Source organism: Homalodisca vitripennis, chromosome 4 (assembly GCF_021130785.1).
Source record: "Homalodisca vitripennis isolate AUS2020 chromosome 4, UT_GWSS_2.1, whole genome shotgun sequence".
NCBI lineage: Eukaryota > Metazoa > Arthropoda > Insecta > Hemiptera > Cicadellidae > Homalodisca > Homalodisca vitripennis.
The window spans coordinates 129,073,274-129,095,387 of NC_060210.1; the positions used below are offsets into that span (position 1 = coordinate 129,073,274).

The 22,114-nt window shown below is 37.4% G+C and overlaps 1 protein-coding gene across 6 annotated transcripts in view; it reads left to right on the forward strand.

Moving 5' to 3' along the window:
* Positions 1–235: 235 nt before the first annotated feature.
* LOC124360154 (LIM domain only protein 7) overlaps positions 236–22,114 on the forward strand; it is a 247,025-nt gene continuing 225,146 nt past the window's right edge. For 4 of the 6 annotated variants that reach the window (XM_046813513.1, XM_046813518.1, XM_046813517.1 and 1 more), the window contains exon 1: positions 236–352. The gene's annotated coding sequence lies outside the window, so the exon portion shown is untranslated. The remainder of the gene's footprint in view (positions 353–22,114) is intronic. The other 2 variants (XM_046813519.1, XM_046813520.1) reach the window with 1 other exon arrangement.

Consider the following 22,114-nt stretch of genomic DNA (forward strand, 5'->3'; position numbering starts at 1 on the left):
ATATGTGTGACTGTGGGTCACATGACATGGATAACAGTTTTGTAATCACAATTTATTTTGCACGCAAGGCAATTTAAATGCGTGCAGCAAGATACTTGACTGGGCCTAGGTTAGACAAAAGGCGAATCAACCACATACATCAATCACAAAAGCTGCGGTAAGGAATGTGGATTGTGGATGGAAGAGAAGTCTGCAGACAGATTGAGGAGCGCTCTAGACGGATGCCCGGCGAACTACGAAAGCCAGCGCCTGCCTTCACTGCAAGATAGTTTTAGTTAGAGTTGGGCAGCCGTGGTGATTGTAGTTGTGTGTGTGCCGCTTTCGTCCATTGGATAAATTACAGCTTATTCTGGTGAGTTTAATTTTTGTATGATTTAGATTAACCAATCTTAAAATAATCTTATTTTATCAATTAAATTTTACGTGTTAAAATTAAACGTAATACCAATAAGTGTTGCATTATTCATGTGCTTGTTTTGACAACCTGTTGGGTTGTTGATGTTTTCAAATCAAGTGAGGTTTGTCATTTTATTTGTAGGTTATTTTAGGAACTGATTAACGTTCTACTTTGAAATGTTTAAAACCCCAATTAAAATTCACCGCTTTTATCGGTTCAGAAATTAAAAATGACGAGAATTATTATTTGCTGAATGGCTATAAGTGCACTTTATATTTTTACCGATTGCCCTTTGTAGTGTCCTAATAACATAGGCGTATTTATTTTCCTTTCTGATAAATTAATTTTAACCAAGATTCGTGAAAAAATGTGTAACTCTTAACTTGTGTTTTGCCGTCTGTAGTTTTTTTTTCGTGTTGATGGAAGGTTTGCCACATATATTAACCAATATTAGGCCTCTAATTATGAGTCCTCTCGCTTATGAAAGAATTAAGTTGCTTTTTAGCACCAGTCAAAGCGTAGTTATAAACTGTAACATTTGAAAACGGGAACTGAAAATAGTAAATTATCAATTTAATATTGGCGCATTTTCGGTAACCTAAAATTTGTATGCCACCTGTATGACTGTTATCATGACACGATAACAGTTCTAGATAGCGTTCTAGTACACGGCTGATCGGATCTGCCTGATTAAATTAGTATGCCTACTTTGTAATAGTCTCGAGCTAGATAACTGTAAATCATTTAACACTTAATATCGGTACTGTTAATTTAACAGTAAATCTGTGAGGTTTTAGCTGAAAAGCCTACAAAGCATTATAGTTTTTACAAAAATAGAGAAAAATATGTTTTCTTATGGAGATTGACTTCATATTAGTAGCCTATAGGATAAATAGTGTAAGTTTCGAGTAATTTGCAGCTGCAATCTTTTTCAAGGACACGAGCATTAATAAGAAAATGGTGAAAATTATACCTATTTTTGATCAATAATGATGATGAATACTTTGGTGGATGAGGGTGTCTCTATGGATAATACTTACTAGGCATAATAGTTACAGGCATAGTGAATCATGTTGGGTGCAGTAAAATTACCTATATTCAAACTATGCCAAACTATTTAAATCGTTAGGCCTATTTTTTCCAACTTCTGAAGTGCCAAAAACAACAGGCGAATCATCCCTGGATGCATTAAGTCATGGATGTCTCATCCATTATAATTTTAACAATTAAACTTATCATAGTTTACTTATTGGGAATTTAATTTCTTAATTCAATGTGTAAGGAGTTATTTTTAGAACAAAAATATTTGCAAAATTATTAATTGAAGAATAAGTAAATGGATATTATAAGCTGGTAACCGGTTTTGATTTTAAAACCCCATTAAAAACATTTGTTAAAAATCGTATTAAAAGTTTAACTAATTACTTGGAATAATTGATAACCTTTGAAGATGTGAGTGTGAATTACGAATCTTTCTACATAACGAAGTGTACATGGTATTACTAATAATTAAAAAAATCCAATATAGTACAAAGATATTTAGTTTTATGCTAAGCATAATCAATTGATCAATTTTAGTGGATCTAAGAAACGCGACAATAGTTGTCTGAATTTAAATCCTTGTCCAGCCCCGGATTTCGAGAGGTTGCCCCAGTAGGACCTGTTTATATGCGAAGCTGACCTTGAAGATTGTGAAGGAAATTCTTAACTACGTCACTGTCGGTCTTGGACTCTTAACAGGTATTTTGGCAGGCACAGCAGGGTTTCACGATGTTTCAACTCGTCAGCTGTCGTAGTCGTCCCCCAGTCTCTGGTTCAAGAGTCGTGAACTTTGGACTCGGCCCATTTGAACGTGGTTATATATATCCCTAATTTGAATTTAGATATAAATAGATTATAATAACAGGTTATATTTTTATGCCCATGACGCCCGGGTACATCATGGTGTGTATACACTCAGTGGTTATGTGGTCTTTGCCTATAAAGGATGATTAAAAATGTGTATTAAATCAATTTTCAACTAACCCGACAATTAGAATTTGAACATTCGAAACATGAGAGATACATCAGGTATCTTACTTGAAATCCTTTTTAGTACTCATCTGGAGTTAAATAAATAACTGTTGGCCAATATTTAATCAATATTGAAGACTACTCTTGGCAGTAGATTAATTAATTTAAAATCGTTTAATAATTATTAATTTTCAGAACAGACCTTTGTAATTAATTATGATTATCAAATACAACGTATGCAGAATACGTTTTAAGTATTGTCGAGGTTATCAAGGACTCCAACAAACAAATGTAGAACCATAAATGATAAGCATAACACAATACAACTGACTGATCTCAATTCTGTAATTTTTGACGAATTTCGTCTGTGCCTGTCACCATAATTCCGGTAAATGAGCCAACACCATGTACGCCACTATTTTTTTACATGTTTAGGAATGGTACTGTGTACAGTACGGATTTCACAATTTTAAATTAACCACAGTCGAAGGCAGTTGAAATACATGTTTTGATAGACATGTTTGTTTCTAGACCGAGAGGTTAGCTTAAACCCCGTATTAAATTATATCACAGAGAAACAAAACATCTAATGTCTGTGGTCATATGTAATATACAGTTGTACAAGATTGTAATACTCAGTAAAAAATAATGTAGCAGCAGATGGAACAGTATTTTAATAGAAAAACAATAAATAAGGAAAGTGTATTTCACTCAACCACAAATAAATATATTACATATAAAAAATACAGCTGTTTACAATTGATATGCACGAAGTATTAATTATTTCCTAAATATTAATGACGAAATTTAATTTTTAACAAAACCAACCTTTGTGTGGCACCATTTATGTGTGTGTGTGTGTGTGTGTGTGTGTGTGTATGCGCGCGCGCGCGTGTCGTGCGTGTGTGTGTGCGTGCGTGTGTGTGTGTAAGTGTATATATAGTGAGTATAAAACAAATGTCATATGTTATTAAATTGAGCAGTATTTTATTAGTTGAAGTTTAATTTTTCTTGTGGCAGTTTGAGCAAAAAATAATTTAGACATGATGGGGTTCGAATTCAATCACGTCTCAGAAGATAAGAGTGAATAAGAATAACATATGAAACTACGTATTATTAAATTATTAGCCTAACAATATTTACAGTATATTTAATACGCTTTTTGTTTATTTTTTAATTTGATATTTTATAATAACATTTCCTCTTCAACATTAATTTAATTGTTTAGTTATTTGTTCACAAACTTGAATTTGATTGCAGAAAAACTGCTACAATCATACATAAACGCTTACATTACAATATTGAATGAATTAATGTGCCTGTTCACAAAGTAGTTTATGCAATAACATTTTAAAATCTGTAATAGACGGATATTAGGTACCATGTAGTACACAGAACGCATGCCACTGACTGCATACAGTATAGGCTAGCTACCTATTAAAGGCCGTGGTGTAGCGGTGCAGCACTGCCAGCTATATAGGCGCAGGCACCGGCTCTGGCAGGCATTCAAATGGGTTATATTTCGGGCCCAGTTTGGCAGAGCCGGCTTCCTCCGACATTCCTGGGACCGTTGTTTCTGTCTCTACTCTCTACAGAGACGGGGAACGTCGGTCGTCTCACTAACCTCAACTATTTGGCTGGCTGTTGCGGTCGTCCTCAGGGTTTCTCATTTTGCCCAAAATTGGAGTCTTTCGCAATTGACACGTTTCGTGTGGCCCGAGTGCACGTGCTGGTGCGGCGTATCCGTTTTGTCACACTTTGACCTGAAACAGTCGCTCCATGTGAACTACTCCTGCACGTCCAGCCGACATCGGACATACAGTAGATACAATATTGATGTACGGTGACATACAGAAGAAACGATATACATGGAAATTTTTATACACAGAGTGTAAAAGAATTCTCCGGTTAGAAAACCGGTTATTCAACGGAACCAATTAAATTCTGTTATTTTTGTAATAAACAACAAGGACGTACCCAGCGAGGGGTTCAAGAGGTCCGGACCCTCCCAGATTTTTTTTCAATTTCTTTTTTAGTAAACGATACGGTAATTATTATTTAAATAATTCAGTATTTGTATATGTACTGCTGAAAGATCGTTCTCAACAAAGAAACTGGTCAGGAACCTTTTAAGGATCAAAATGGGGCCTTACTCTCTGACTACTACCGGAAAACCTCAGTTGTCTGGACCCCTTTCCCCCAAATCTTTACCTGACTATGTTTTTGATAAACAATGCACTGAAAATTGACATATTTAGAAAGAAAATCCAGTTCGTCTAATACACCACTGTTTTATATACGGTGTTTACGAATTCTACTGTGGGTATATGTTCTTCGGAGTTTACCGTCTCTCTGTGTACAAATGTTCTTATTTTATTTTTTATTTCATTAGTAGGCTAAAGTTAAAACATTCAAATTTAGCGCATTTATTGTTATTACCATCTCAAATCAAGAGAAACATTTATGTTAGATTTTAATGATTTTTCAAGTTTGAAAACGGGTAAAATGTTTAAAGCGTAATAACTTGACAACTAATGAGATTATAAAAAACGACGATAAATTCAATTACAAACATGTTTACACGCAGATCAAATCGGTAAATAACTAATGTAAATGTAAGATTTAAATTGTTGTAATACACCTCATTATTTCTTGGCTCACATGTTTATTAATAGTACCATTAACCGTGCATTACAACAGTTAAAAGCCTACATTATATCAGTAGCTTACAACGTCATTATGTTTTAAACATTACAACGTTCGCTATCTCGAAAAGTGATGTGGTAATATAATATTAATTTTCTCTTGATTTGAGAGAGCATTATAATACAAAATTTTAATTTTGTATCTTTTTGATAGGTTTATGACAAATTTTATTTTATGAGAGATTTAGTAGGTTCATGAAATAAAATAAAAAAAATAACATGTACAGGCGGAGACGGTAAAATAAATATTTCTGATCCGTGATGTTATTACTTTTTTATTCCATGTCCCGAAATACAAATACTCTAAAAGATCACAGGAAAGTTCGTAACACTATATTATGTAAACAACGGTATATCGGACAGATGAGATTTATTTTTAATAAGTTAATTTATCAGTACACTAGTGATTATGGTTTTACCAGCATTTGATTGGTTCTATAGATTTGACTTGTATTCAAATAATTTAAAATATATATTATTTTGAAAATAGGCGGATTGACTTTTAGCATTTTATTGCACTTGGCAAAACGTTATTAGGATTCCGCCGGCAGGATTTAGTTTATTACTAAGTATTGCATAAGACAGCCGATTACGTAACGAAGAGTGTTTTATTTTTGTAGATAAAATCGTAGATAAATTATTTATTAGGTTAGTCAAGTAAGCTGCACTTACAGTAGGCTAAATTCAAACTGATTAGCGAACTTTAGAGGTTATTGCATAAGACAGCCGATTACGTAACGAACAGTGTTTTATTTTTGTAGATAAAATCGTAGATAAATTATTTATTAGGTTAGTCAAGTAAGCTGCACTTACAGTAGGCTAAATTCAAACTGATTAGCGAACTTTAGAGGTTGTATCTAATGGTTGGTTGGCCGTAGCATTTCTTCTTTATACTAGGGATGAGTACTTAAAAGCTTCTTGTTATCTCGATCCCAAAACCGTTATGTAAAATATGTTATATATCCAAGGACGTAGCCAGCGAGTCAGTCTTAGGGGTCCGAACCCCCCCCCCAAATGTTAATTTTTTTCATTTTTTTAGTAAACGATTATTATTATTATTGAAATAATTAAGTATTACTGAAATGTATTGCTGATAGATCGTTCTTATCAAAGAAACGGGTCAAGAACTTTTTAAGGAACAAAATGGGGGCCTTAGTCTTTGTCCACTATGGGAAAATATCAGTTGTCTTGCCCCCCCCCCCCAAAGTTTTTCCTGGCTGGCTCCATAAAAATGCTTACATTTCTTTAGATCGTTATATCTGGAATGTTGAATCTGGAATGTTGCCGAGTGTCCCAGATGAGCAGGTGGCCGCAGAGAGCGGTGTTGCAGTTCAAGGTGGCTACATTCTAGATGGAGAGATAACTGGTGACGTCACAGCTGTGTCACAACCCCGGTAATTAGGTCGTCACGGCGAGTAAACAGCGGGAAGTCGGAGAACACAGGACTCTTGCTTGCAGCGGAAGGAGCGTTGAGTCAGCGCTGCTTTGGTGTGAAAATAGCCACACTCCCGCGGAGACACGACAAGAACACCCCCCTGGAGCGGAGGGTTGAAATTAATTCTATGTCTAAAGATAGAGTTCAATCTCCGCCGCCCCCTCTCATCTCATAAGCAGCTGCAACAACACGGTTTGGACGTAAAACAGAACACGATCTAGGCAGTTACAAGAGTTGCAGCTTGGGCTGTGAGGAAGATGTATACTTCAGTGGTCCTATTAAAATGAATCCGTCATCTTTCATAACGCTTTGTACAAGTTGAGGAACCCTTACATGGAGTATGAACTATTATTTCAATGAAGGATTGATTTAGTATTCTGGAAAACGTTAGGACATTAGTCTTTCATTTATACATTCATGGTAAAGCACATCATTCTACAAATGGTAATTTCAGCATATATGTTGAAATTTTAAATAGAGAAAAGGAGAATATGAGGAGTAAGCAATTGCCGCTTCGTCTATTACTAATTTTAAGTGTATCGTGATGTAAGAAGTAAGCTAAACTATCATTTACATGTTGTAATAAATTATAGTTTTTAAGGGGGAAATCAGAACTTCCTTAGTTGTGCAATTTGAAAAAATAAGGTATTTGAATATTGAAAGGTGTATGTGCCTTGCTCTACATCTACTTTCACAAATGAATGATCTCTCCATAACACCAGTCTAAATTGAAAGGTCCCTGTAAGGTATATACAAAGTATGTTTTTGGCAGTGTAATATAAAGATTGTTTAACGTTCGCCATTTTGAAAGTAACCATTGAAAAAAACCATAAACGTTTCACCGTAACCGATTATGTATATAAAAAATTATACAGTAATATATTATAGTAATTAATAAAACAGTTTTTTTTATATAAGATTAATCTGTAAAATAAATTGCTGCTAAGGCAAAGCATATTTTTGAGTACTTATCCACTTAATATGATTCCCAATCCAATTAGATTGTCATTTAAAAGTTCACAGGGTAATAAAAAAATTATAAAACTCCTTTATTTTCATTACTCTTCTTTTAGTTACTCTCATCAATTGTGACCAATAATAATATAGAAAAAGATAGAACTACCTGATTCCATATAAAGCATACCTGTAAAACGAGACACCTACTAAAGCTTATACAAAATAAAGGAGCAAATAGAATAACGCTCAGCCATAAGACAGGACATTATACGTTTATCAGCACAGCACTTGATGGCTTTAATTGACCTCTCTGTATAGGGTATTGAGCAGATGCCCACATAGATGTCCGCAAGTGGTAGACAATACAGTAGGTAGGCTATGGGATAATGCAGTGTAACGGGAAAGCCGCGATGAGTTGCCCAGGCCAGGAGCCGACAATAAGTCAACGCACAGGCGGTGTGAGTGCGAACACTTGATGTGAAACTGTGATTGAGCTTTCATACAGTAATTATAAAATAATGGCGGCGAGGCAGCTTCGTGGAAAGTGTATTGTAAGTAGAAAGTTTACTGGGTCTATCTACTGATTTGGTGAATCGGCCTAAAACTGTGCAGGAACACGTGAAGGGCGGAATGGCGAACTTGTTTCTGTTGTATAAGTTGGTAACCAGTTTACTCGTATTGACACGCAACATGAATATTGCACAACCTTGTCTTATTTCAGTTATAATTGCTATTTTCTGAAACTCTTCCTTAAATAACCAGTCTAAAGGTAAACACCCAATTTGAATATATTACATGCATACTGGAGTTTGTAAATGTAGTTCAACATACCTTGATCTTTAATATATCCCTCTTTTCAATGTGTATTCAATAAGTTTATGACGAATTTGTAGGGATTTTCCTTAAAGTGTCGTAAAATTGGCTTCCTTTTCTAATGTTTTGTAATGTTCCATTTGGAAGACTAAAGGAGATAAATTATTTCATCTGACCTACCTGTTCATCTCTTTATAGCCAGATTTTTGTCGTCGATAAAACAGGGTGATCTATGGAGATATTAGACTACGCCATAAACTCCAGGAATCTCTGGAATTCGGCTATAAGTATTCGGAAACAATTCTACATATGGAAGCTATCTCGACATATCTTGCCACAATTCATTCAGTTTTTCCCATTAAATTGAGTTTCATATCAGTGTTAAGATACACCAAGTCACTATAAAATGATGTATCTGTTGAATCTCGTTTAGTTGTATTTGTATTAAATTTATTTATTCTGGTACTCTTCCATGACCATCATAAAAATATTCACTAATGCTTAGCCAAATCCCATTGGGGTGACAAGCACCATAAGCGAAACATTGTCCATCATATAGAAATTAAGCCTTACGCACAATTTCAATTCGATGGGTCAGTTCTTTTCCGTTTTCGCGATAATCGTGCACAGGCAGAAAGAAAGAAAAATTTGTAAAGCCCGGCGAGTGATAGGCTTTGCTAACGCTCACCCAATCACACTAAATAGCTTTATTCCGCGAATCGTTTATTGAAAATGTCTAGTTTACATGTGAACATTTTAGTTTGCTGTATTGTTTGGTTAAGAGCAACAAGTACAATATAGCATGAAGACAGGTCCGAAAATGCTTTTTGCGGTTCTAATACACTTTTGTCTCTTAGTCTTGTAACGCTGTATTTATTACTGATCCTTCGTGGGTAGTTTCGTGGTGGTAGTTTCACACCTTTGGGAGGTATGCAACAAAGGCTATAGTCCATGCATCGGGAGATGATAGTGAGGCGCCGCCCACCACAGTCGTGAACTTATTGGAGCATATACGAACAAACAACCACAAGTACCCCAAGTCCAAGTACCCGCTTGTGAGCTCGGCGCGTCGATAGTCTAGGAACGACGTGGACAGGGCGGGGCATCACTCTCATCACTCGGTGAATGGGCTATAGTGACATGTCTACACGATATAATGCACAAAGTCATTCCACACATTACACCCAATTCATTAATACTGCCCATGAGCTGAGATGTGGCAGGTAGAGAGCAACACCGGCTAGAGCGATCGGTGGTAACATTGGCGCATACGTGTCGAAATTAGCAACATTACGAGAGGCCGAAGCAGGCGCTGAGCACGACCACGAACTCTATCCCCGTACAGCAATGCTCTCATCGATCTGCAGCGGCAGTCCACGCCACAATGCCCCATTAAACCGCTTGCCAACACCTACAGGCATTCGACATTCAGGATGTCCTCTGAACTTGCAAGGTGGATATTAAACTATTCAGTTTCACTTTACTGTCGATTCTGTCAAGGAAAGAGTGAAAGTCCATCCCGCCATCGATATTTTGAGACACTATCAGTGCATTAGTTATAAGGCATATTTATCTATTTAGGCATTCAAGTGTAGGTGCATCTTGTGTTAATTGATTGGCATAGACTTGTAGATTGCTTGTCCTAGCGTTATTTATAGATAACATAAATGAAATTGAAAGTATTGGTAACTGGCAAAAATAGAATAACAAAAGAATACTACTTTTGAATAAATTTTAACCGTTTCAGAGGATGTAGAGGGTGTTTAAAAAGTTAGGGTTTCTAATCTGAATTAAACTAGTCGGTTTCGCATAGTTGAAGCACTATCTGAATTTTTATATTGTTATGATGAAAATTATATATTTAGGAAATAATAAAAAGTTAACTACCAATATGTAATCATTGTTGCAAGCAATGTACATTCGATCAATTATCAATTTTAAAATATCGTCACTATTGATTCAAATATAGTTTAGGACCACAAAATTGATTTTTTCGGATAAAATATTGTGTAATATTTTTAGAAATTAGATCACTGATCAGAGGAGAAATCAATTAACAACACAAGTGGCATGAGTACCTACTGTAGCAAGGTGGATTGAGTGCAGTGCTGGTACAAAACTACACTTCAGTAGGACCGTAGTAAACTTTGCTTTTGTTCATTGCTCCCTTTATGATTTTATTTAATAACAGTTTACATCTTTTGATTGTTGACTAGTTTTTAAGTAGTTGAAGTAAAAAAAAATGCAACTTTTGAGATGAAAGAACAAAGTACACATTTCATAAATGCAAAATGCTATTAAACAGTAATTCAGATTTAGTGGTGATGGCTCAGAACATCTTGATCAAAATTATATGTAGAATGTGAAAATGAACATGGAGCCCAATATTTTTTTTATAATGAATACCGTATATGTTGGGTTATTAAATTGTTCGGCCTACACAAGACTTTATGAACATTTCACCTTCCAATTGCAAGATGATACTGGTCGACGAACTGATTATGTATGCGGTGACCCCCCTCCCCTCCCCTCTTGTGTCTGCGGCCAGTCTGATGTTACATATCTCCTTGCACTCAGCTACAAGTAGACAGGCCGAGGTCGCTGATGGCCATATTTGTGGTTGACGACGCGTGACACCAGATGAACCGGAGGCCCTTACTTTAATCGCACCAGGAAGTCTTATGTAAGACGCTCTTTGTCGAGGTTTTGCCTTTTGCCATTGCTGCTGTCAATGGGTCCTTTCATCTAGCAGCCCGCCTCGCCCCGCCGCTCTGCCTGAGTTATTGGGCCACATCTTGGTTGTCATAGCTTTTCGTCATCGCCCCAACAGATGGTTGTTTGTATTGTAACGATTCCAGGGATTCGATTCAAATATCGTTCAACTGTAAACTAGATTTAGTGTTAAATATTCTATATAAAATAAGCCTACAGTCGGTTATTCTACAGCGTATCATCGGCAAAAGTCGCACAAACAAGAATTTTATTATTTGTTTGGATTCAATGCTCATTGAAAATAAATAATGTTTTTGTCATTTATACAAATGTAAATGTAATGAATGTAAATAAAAAGTCATTCATTTTGACAGGTATTCGGTCTTCCGATCATATTATGTTAGTTTGGTTATTTAAACGCATTTGTGACAGTACAATATAATTGAATCGTAAAAAGTAAGGGCTCTGTGGTGTAATGGTAGCACATTCACCCGAAAAGTGAGAGATCGGGGTTCGAGTCCCGGCGAAGCAAGTACTTTTTTGATTCAATGTTTAATGAAATTATATATAAGCTATCTATTTATTATATTCCTCCATATATCCTAATTCTAGGAGAACTCTTCCATACATTTGCTTGCAGCACTCCAAACTGTTGAATTTTTACAATACAACAATTCAATAGGGAATCCACGTTAGTGCGTATGTTACATAATAATGGAATTGTCATATAATGCGCGATTTAGTACATAAAATGAAAAACATTTTCACGTTGCAGGGATGTAATAGTAAATTTTGTTTTAGGCGTAATCGATTAAAGGCAAATTGTAGGAACCAAATAGGCATAGGTGTGTTACGAGACGGTTGTAATTAAAAACATTTTCACGTTGCAGGGATGTAATAGTAAATTTTGTTTTAGGCGTAATCGATTAAAGGCAAATTGTAGGAACCAAATAGGCATAGGTGTGTTACGAGACGGTTGTAATTAAAAACATTTTCACGTTGAAGGGATGTAATAGTAAATTTTGTTTTAGGCGTAATCGATTAAAGGCAAATTATAGGAACCAAATAGGCATAGGTGTGTTACGAGACGGTTGTAATTAAAAACATTTTCACGTTGCAGGGATGTAATAGTAAATTTTGTTTTAGGCGTAATCGATTAAAGGCAAATTATAGGAACCAAATAGGCATAGGTGTGTTACGAGACGGTTGTAATCAAATTACTGTTTTACACTATAATGTTATGTCCTTTATTTTTCTCGTAGCATGTATTATATTGTGTACAATAATCGCTCTTCCATTTAAAAATAAACATCCAATCATTTAGTTTGAATAAGTTGAAGATCAATTAAAAAAGAGTTTCTTGTAAATGTCTCGTAACAATTAAAACAGTTAAAAAACTGTGAGATGTGTATTTTTCTTTTGGATTAAAAAAGTCAATGGCGCCAATGTAAAATCAGCGTCACTCTTTTCCTCAAAAACACTCGTCCTCTCAGTTGCTAATATCAAATGTCAAAATTTAAAATAGGCCTACAAATCTTTTAAAAAACTCAAAAACAAATTTAGGGTTTAAACGAAAACGTCAATATTATTGTGGTAAACAGTAAAATTGAGTTAGTCAGGCCGAGAACGGTGGAAGGTGTGAGGGAGAGCGAGGCTGGCAGAATGCGGCCGCGCAGCCTCCTCACCCCGCCTCGGCTAACGGTCGCGGGCGGCCAGCTGTGCCTATGGCAACCTATTTATTATCACAAACCAGCGCCAAACCGTGGCGAGAGGCAGGCGCAGGAGGACCAGATGCTGTACATCAGTCCGACACTACCGGCCCTAACCACGGTGATTCGCGCTAAATGCCGTGATCCCGACTTGGTCTTGTCCTACTTGAGTGATTAAGCTCCCCCGTCCTCCGCGGTTCGATCCGACCGCGTCAAGCTGTCAGGGTAGAGGAATACGCAGGCTCAGGAGGACCAGCTGTTGTACATCAGTCCGACACTACCAGCCCTAACCACGGTGATTCGCGCTAAATGCCGTGATCCTGACTTGGTCTTGTTCTACTTGAGTAATTAAGCTTCCGCGTCCTCCACAGTTCCCGTCGATCCAGCCGGGTAGAGACCAAACTTGGTTTGTATCAAGAGAGCTTGAACAATGTCTAAACGTGCTTTTTTAATCCTTAGTGCATCGGGCTAATGTGGTAATATGTCTAAAGTAAATTATTCTTCTACTTCTTCATCTTCAATGATTGCACTCATTTGATTTAAATATGTCATTGCCTCACACCATGAAACGGTATGATACCTTAAAATGTCACCACCCAATATTGTAGGTATTGTAGGTCTTGGTACTCACACAAGTACTACTGACTTGTAACCGAGACAGATATTTTGTAAATCTCTTTACGTTACTCGATAGCGATATACGTAGTTGTAACCATGAGTGTATAGACAGTTCAATACAGTCAGAGTTGTGTGCCTCTTGATTCTATGACCTTTGAGATAATGATTGGTCTTATTTATTAACAAACCGCCGTTGGACAATATAGGACTAGACATGGTAACGGAGGTCTTAATGTTTATCTTAACAGTTAAAACGCTATTGCAGATTGAAGCTTTCTGGACTTAGTATCACAAGTTAGATGAAATGTTCTAGTTGACGGTAGTCATTGACAGGTGTATAATTTCTACCTGAGCTAGGAACGTGTTCTCGGGGAAAGCGGTGACTATTAACTGCTCAGCAACTAGTACTGAGGTGTGGAGAAACCGAGCCGGTACACACTTGATGCATTAGCCCTGGAGACGTGTTATAACAGCTCAATCGCCATCAATCTGCCTGACATCACAGCAGCACCTCTCCCACTATGACAATAGGGCCAGTGCCGCAAGCAGCGGTAGGGTCAGCAGTCTGCACACAATCACGTTGACGTAACTCTGGGAAGTTCTCGCGCCGACTTTCCTCACTGGCCGGCTGTTGTGGCGACTGTAGCCCCCAGACAATGGTCAGTTGTCAATCACTGCCCGGGGCCTCGGTTCGGCTTCGGCTAATTACGGTTCGTGAGTGATGCTGCTGCACGGAACATACCTGCATCCATGCATGCATGCGAAGTTGTGGGCTCCCGGACCTCCTTGACCTCCAAATCTGGCCAGGCTCCCACTGACAGGGGTCACCCTTATTAACAACAGTGGAACCGCTGCGTTAGTTAGATAAAATCTAACAATGCCGTACTCTACGCAGGCAATGTTAAACATATAAGCAAAATACACTGCTAGGTTGTGTCTAATACAAAATTCTCACCTATGGAGTTTCTATGGATATCAAATTATTAGACACCACTAGAGCAAACACATCACAATTCCACACAGGTTAGCAACGTCTTAATAAATGCTAACCTTTTTGGCATTGCCGGTGGCTGAGCGGTCTAAGAGGTTGGACTTCGAGTCTGAGTTAGAGATAACGCAGGTTTGAATCCCGTCTGTGACCGTTGCATGTTTTATCAGTACCACAGACCTTGTACTGTATCGACTCTTCCCTTATTCTGTTTGATAAGATCCTCACACAGGCCAGTGGCCGATGAGGACGGACATAATGAGGATTAAAGGGGGATCGGCTTCTCCTTAAAATAACTAAATAAAATAAATTCTATTAAGTTATTTCTAATCATCAAGCTAGGCGAAATTGTTCTATTGGATTGTTTATACCGTGGACATAAACCCCTTAATACGGATTTCTTCAGAACATAACATTCATGTTATGACATTCATTTCCATTTACTATATTTAATTCTTAGCAGAGTCGGAGTTTTAAGCCGGCTGTATTGGCAGTCGTCTATATTTTAGGCGCATATGAACAATTTTAAATCTTGTACACTTTTACAACCTTATTGTTAGTCGTAAAGTAATGGGAGGTATCTTAATTTAAAAATTAAATAATAAGCATCCAAACGTATTTAAGTGTTTTCGACATTTTTAAAGGTTATTCAAAAGCAAAATTTCTAACTTACGTACTTCACTGTTTAAATATTTAAAAAATATACACTTTATAAACAAAAGACCTATAAGGCCTTTGAATTTGTATTAATGATATCTTTCACATAGCCACAATCAAAACTAAGGGCTTAAAAGTGCATGAACTTTAACATTGTTCTTACTGGAAAAAACTACAGCCGACTCTTAATAAAATTTCAAAAGGCGAATGAAATGACAAACCTGCGAAGCTCTGTCATAGAACTGCTTTGATGTAATTTACTTCTCTTGGAACTTAAAGTCAGGATTATGTTGAGTTCGGTCATGATCGAATGTAATGTTTCCTAACAGAAAGAATGCTTGAATGTTCGGTGCAGAGCCGGTTTTTGTGTGTCAAGATACAATAAGGTACTATGCCCACAGATACAACTATGCCATTCATTTGATACAGAGTTGCTCTAAAGTCCAAAACAGTAACCACGCTGGTCTTCACATCGTGCACAATCATTGGGTGCCGGTTTTCGTGGTTTTCATAGCTCCGAAGAATTGGTGATGTGGAGGATTTTTTGCTGCTTATGTAAATCACATGGGTATTCTGAGTCAGATGTAAGTGGAACAAAATTAACAATCAAAGATGCAGTGACTGTAAAACGGTACTTAATCCATCCATCTCTTGCACATTGGCCCGTGTTGTTTTAACCTATCATATCTTTCTTTTCCTTTTTATATCCTTACTTACATTCGTGTATTTTGACGTATAACAACTAAAGATATTCTGATAAATAATGTGTTTAAATAAAGCGGAAGGTTTGGACATTCATGATAAATGAGTTAGTTTAGAAAAACAGGCAATTAGTTATGTTGTATCCAACCGACAAAACCGAGGTGTTGTTACTCAATCCCGGAGTTACATCACTGTTTAGACGCACCTTGATGGGGATATAATGATCACTTTCCTTCTCACGGTAAAAACACAAACATCGTTGATGGAGTGTAAATGGGAGATCAGAATAAATCTTACACTTTTTAGAGTTAAAGAAGATGGGTTGGAGGAACTGGTGAACGTTAGTGTTAAAAGAGACACACCATTCTAGCAGGTTTTAATAGATTGCTCTGTAAAATTTGGTCAACTTCTATCTAAACTAATTGCACTTTCCATCGTTTTTGTTTGCACCAAATACGTTTGTTTATTCATGGGTCGTGGTGAGATTTTGTCCCCTCAAGATGAGAAAAGTTTAAAATACTCCTGACATTTACAGGGACATTATGAATTTATTTGCGATAATTAAATGAGTTTACGGTTATATTTGTGTGGTTGTAGTAAATTGACATTACCACGCGGTGTGGCAACTTGTCGCTTCTCGCAATTTTGTTTAATTTCTATTGCATTTTGGAAGTAATGCCATACGAGTACGTTGCTGCAATATTCTCACACGACACAAAGATGTCAAGGCGAAACTTCCATTACACGGTGCGGTTCACACTTGCACGCGGTCCAGGTTTCTAATGGTCCCGCGGCAGGGTCTGGTGCAGACGACAGGAAGTGAGTTTAGCCTCGGAATGCCAACGTTTACACCGGTACAAATAATTATACCGGGTTTGCTGTAATCCACCCCGCCACCACAACATCTGCATATCAGGTCGGGTTGCGCAACATTCCCCCCCCCTTCCAGCTCCTAGGCTCTCGCCCGTGTACCTCAATCTACCCAGTTAGGTTTATCATGATAGCAACGATTTAGTTTGTAATTCTGTCAGAGTTTGGTGAAAATTTTAAACATCACGTGTAATTAAATATTACAATGGAAGATGTTAGCTGGACTATCTTGATGTTGTCAATGTAGCGTGAAGGTTTCAGCTGAATTAACATAATTTAAATGAACTGTGGAAGGTATCAAATTTTTGGTTCATCATTAAAGAGCACTTAATGTTTCAACGTTTAGAGTGATACTGATCTTGTGTAAGAACAAATTACTGAACAATCAATACGTTAATTCTTATTTAAGGAACAGATTTTGTTTGGGTGTCTAAATTTTGAAAGTTTAAGAATATTTACGAATGTCTATGTTGTTTATGTTTGTTGTGTTTGTGTGTTGATACTGTATACTTGGTTTATAATGTGTAAAATATTTCACGTCTCAGCATCATTTTTATCATACTAACTAAAACTAATTATTTAAGAAAAATTGGTCAATATGTAATATGTACATTACAGTTGACGCTAAGGTCTTAGTAAACGTACCTTTTTCAAGGTCATTAAACTAGATACTGTATGCTTAATGTTGACAAAGGTTAATATCTAATGGATTGTAAATTACGTATTTATAACCGAATAATGTTTATACCTATAGTTGGAATGTAGAAAATATCAAATGTAGTGTACAATTAATTAGTGTACAATATATTAGGCTTATATATAAACATATTTCAGTCTACAAGGAACTTATTATCAAGCGAACTGAATATGTATGTGTCGACCTGAGGTATCGTAGTTTGATGAGCCCACAATTGTAAGTGTTACTAATATTTGCTCACCAAATGACAAAGCCGAACTGGTACAGTTGTGTGGGTAGAGAGTCGAAGGGCGGTCGAAGCTGAAGGGCATGTCTGTGCTCACCAGCCGTGTAACATGGACAATTCATGTTGTATCAGCAGCAAGGCTATATGTTTCGCTCTGTGGTTGTCTAATTGACCATCGACAATCTAGTGTCAGTTTACTGCTCGCTGGTCGCTCATAAACGGGAACACGGCCGCGCCCTCGCCCTCATCTAACGTCATTCACAGAACTGATGGGTAATCAGTACGACATGTGGTTTGTAGTGGACGATACGGATAGTTAACGTTAATCAAACAAACCCCTTTTATATCAGAATTGAGTTGTTTTCTAGAGGTGTCACGGATGGGGAAATGCCACTCTTTCTTTCCTCTTAAACTGTCCGCGAGTAATTAGCTTATAAAGCAAGGAAAGTGTGTAATACTCTCCTCAGTTGTTGCCTCTTTGCATTAGTCTAATTTAATTTTTCGTTCTTACTAATAGAAACGCATTTGCGTTAAAGAGTTTTGTTTATTGAGATAAAATACTGTTGTGTAAACAGAGGAATCATTTAGGTTCCAGTCTGGATTGGTCTCGAGAGGTTGGTGTACCATGTGGTCTATGACAAATATTCAAAGTGGGACGTGCAGTAAACACATCAAATTGAACTTAAAAAGACAGTTCAATGTGTACATGATAAGAATGTCTGTTTAGACCGAAAATATAACCCCGAACTCAGTAACCAAACATTTGTAGAGTTACAACCAGCCGCCCAATCAAACAATAAACTAACAGTTCCAAAAAAGAACTAAAGTATGGTAGGATAAACTTTGTGTATTTTCCTTCTAAAGCAACATTACAGCCTTTGCTGTACACCTAGAACAGATAGAGCCGTCTCGGAGGACCCAAGTGGAAATTCCTTAGCAGTTGGGACGTTGTTCCCAAACCTTTTTAAGACCTCTGCACTCTGAGATCAGCAAATTCTTCTCCAAATGATTGTGGACGACCAAAAGACGATGTTATAAAAGCCAATTGAGTATTTTCAAGATAAAGCTAGTCTCGAATAGTTATACCGATATGTGGCAATCTTCGTGGCGACTTAGTAAAGAGTCATTGAAAAATCTCTAGTAAGGAGGGCTTCATCTCTTTTGCAAAGCAGTTTTTGATATGCATTCGTGATGATCTTAGACGATATGCTATTAAGCATGAGAGCAGTAGGTTATTAGAAATGCTGCAAAAGAATATCAATATTTTGTTTTAAGCCTACAGGCGAAGACTTGTAAGACTACTAACTCACAAGGTACCGATTAATTTATCTACAGTTCGTTGTGATTGTAGCAATCGCAGAAGATTGCAGAGTTGTTTATCTCTCGTTAGCTGACAAACGGCGCGAGCGGAGCGGTGAGAGGACAGCAGGAAGCGTCTTGTAGTGTAACTGGACATTCAATGAGTGAGTGTGGAGCAGTTTGAATGTTTCCCCCGGCGGTTCCGGTGTTCACCCATTCTCTGGAGGAAAGTGGAAAGTGTTGACTTCCTGTGTCCGCCATATTGTAGGTCTTCTACCGGGCACGACTCTTCTCGTCCGTCCCTGCACATCTGGACACGCCATGACACACATATCGAAGTCGTAGTGTATCAGACAATGGGACTGAAACCTTCCATCGACTGTCTCTCTCTTCTTCTCGTGGAAGCAATGTTTTTATCAATCCAGGTATTCGTACGAATCTTTTTGTTCTGTGTATTGTTTGAGTGCACGAAATGCTCCGTAGGACACCCACACCGTGTGTACATTACCGAAGTACCTGACTCTCTGAGGCCTGACCAAGTCAACTTTCCCATCGTGGAAGGAGATAATTAGGTGTTCCTTGTGGACAATTAGATGTTTCCACAATCACTTTCGACACTGAAACCACGTCACGGCACTGCCCAAGAGTCATGCAGGTGGAACTAAGCTATTGCGACGTAACTCAATCTACAATCCTCGCCATGGGAAAGTCGAAGCTGACGTATTGTGTGCTTAATTGCCAAACAACTGTGAGTCCAGACCATTAGGTATACTCGTGGCTCCAGGTATCCGACTTAATTGGGTCGCTTATAATTAGCGGTTTTGGCACAAACGCTGCAAGTTCCCTCAGCTGTCGGTGCAGTCCTGCCAACCCAAGGTACCTGCAGTTGTCGCGGCTTCCCGGTCCCATTGCCAGATTATATTCGGCACAAGGGGCCAGTCCGATTTATCACAGAGCGATCTATATTTAACAGCAATTTGTGTCTAGGTTGTTCTGATTGTTGGGCGCCAAATCTGGCCAACAATGATAATTCCTCTCAACGCTTTCAGGAACAACTGATTTATGTACTTGAGCCAAACAATCAAGTAGAAGAATGCGGATAGACTAACTTTACGTTGTGTCCCGTAAAATTAATGATTATACAGAAATACAATTTGAACTAAAAGGGTAACAATGGCTAGGTTTAATTATAGGTCAAATCAATAATGAACAGTATATTTAGATTCTTCGTTACTTTCTCTAACGATGGGCCCCGAAAGGAAATCGCTTAATTACTCACTTGCATAACTATCCGCCAATTACGATTAGGACTCTGATCTCTAAACAAAGGACGCTTAATCGGTTGTCAGAGTGATTTAATTGAACTTCTCTGATCTGACTGCGCGAATTGGGCATAGATGTCATGACGGTGTATAATAGCACACGGAAAGGTTACCAGCTACAGACACTGTGATTTGAATTCATTAATCAACTTTCCTGCAGTTCACTTTGTCGCGTACTTTCTACCTATTCATGAGCGGTGTGGTGCGGGCTTACAGTGATCGCCCCTCTATCGTCGTGTGCATGATGCCATCTTCAGTCGGCGCGGAGTCTGACTTCTGGAGCAGGTGTGTAGGCTTATGTGGTGGTTTCATGTTTTAGTGTAAGTACACTGTTTATTGACTCTCTGGTTTGTACATTGTGTCTATTCGTTTGGTCAGTTTCTAGATTTGTGTTATACCATTTTTTGTAATATTCCTTGAATTATTTTCGGACTATTCTGTGGACAATTCTGTGGAATAATACATTTTCTTTAAATCAATATTAAAGCAAAATTACAATTTGCATCATACTATATCAGTAAAGCATCATAGATAGTATTGATGGACTTAAGAAAAGAATTATTTTTAATGATTTACTCTTGCAATGGTCGTCCAGGTAATGTTAGCGTCAACAGAACTGAGTGATCTATAGCCAGCTTGTAAGTCTTCCTGTGTCGCATGACGCGGTGAAAGTGTTAAGAGCTTAATTAAAATGTGTCGCCAAGACAATTTAATTGAATCTTGTCTCATTAGTCAGTGTATCTGTTTCTTTACTCTCAGCCCTTTTCTATAAATACTTTCGCGATTTGTTGCAATTTACTGCACGTCGTTAACTCTTACAAGACTACCGGAAATATACCGTGTTTATAAAAAGGCTGATAATTGAGAAGTGGATATTGAACATTTATTAAGATACAATTAGGGCTCAATGCTGCCATACGGATTGAATATCAGTTATATAAACACGGTTTGCTCACTGCAGGCTGCTTTATAATTAGTGGTAGTTATATAAATATCGTCTGCGTCTGCATAACGATGATGTCGTTGAACATATTATATATTGAAAAGAGCAGGGGGCCCAGCACTGATCCCTGACTCTCGAATACAGTTTCATGTTAACTCTACTTAGGACTAAGCCATTAACATTGGCAGCGACTTTTTAACATACTTTAAACCAATTAATTGTAGAGTTTTTTGTCATATGTCATACTGTAAATGGGTATTTTTTTATAAATAATTTAATCTGGGACAACAATAATAATTTTTAGTTCAATTTTTAACAAGATAATCAAGAGAATTATTAGAATCCTTTGAATGGGAGTGGAAGAGTACCGCAACATCGTCGGGCCCCTGTTTGTTATTGCGAACTCCACCTAAGGTCTAGGGTTCGCAGATTGCGTTACAACTCATAGTATTGCTATAATTGTTTACGCTATTATAGCACAACGGTGGAGCCAAGGAGGTTATCGCGGTGCAAATCTCGACGGGGGCACACCGGAAGCTAGTTCCTGCCCACATATTGCCACAGTACAATGCAGATTACATCAAGGGAACAGCAGCGCAGCGACCGGTCCAGCGACCTTTCAGCAAAGGTCAATAAATAATTAAGTTCAGCTGTCCGTTCGGAACGGCTCGGCCAGATCTAGTTTAATACATCAATGCAACTGAAATTTAAAGCTTAGCTACGTTTTCTGTCTTTTCCGTTTCCAATACCAATAGCATAAATATTTTTAAAAACACTGTGGATTAATCCTGGACTAGTGTGACTAGTCGCTTAAAAATGTTTACTCAGTGTTAAGCGACTTATCACTAGTAATTTTTGTAGTCATCATGTTAAGACTTTTGCTATAAAAATCAGATTTAAGTTGTACAAATTGTATAACGGAATAATTGGAATATTTCATATTTTTAATTTGATGTATTGTTTATTGAATAGTAATGCGTAATAAGTGTGCAACGAAATTATAAAGTTAAAATACAACACGTTGGTTGGCCGTTTCCGCTCGCTTTGCACT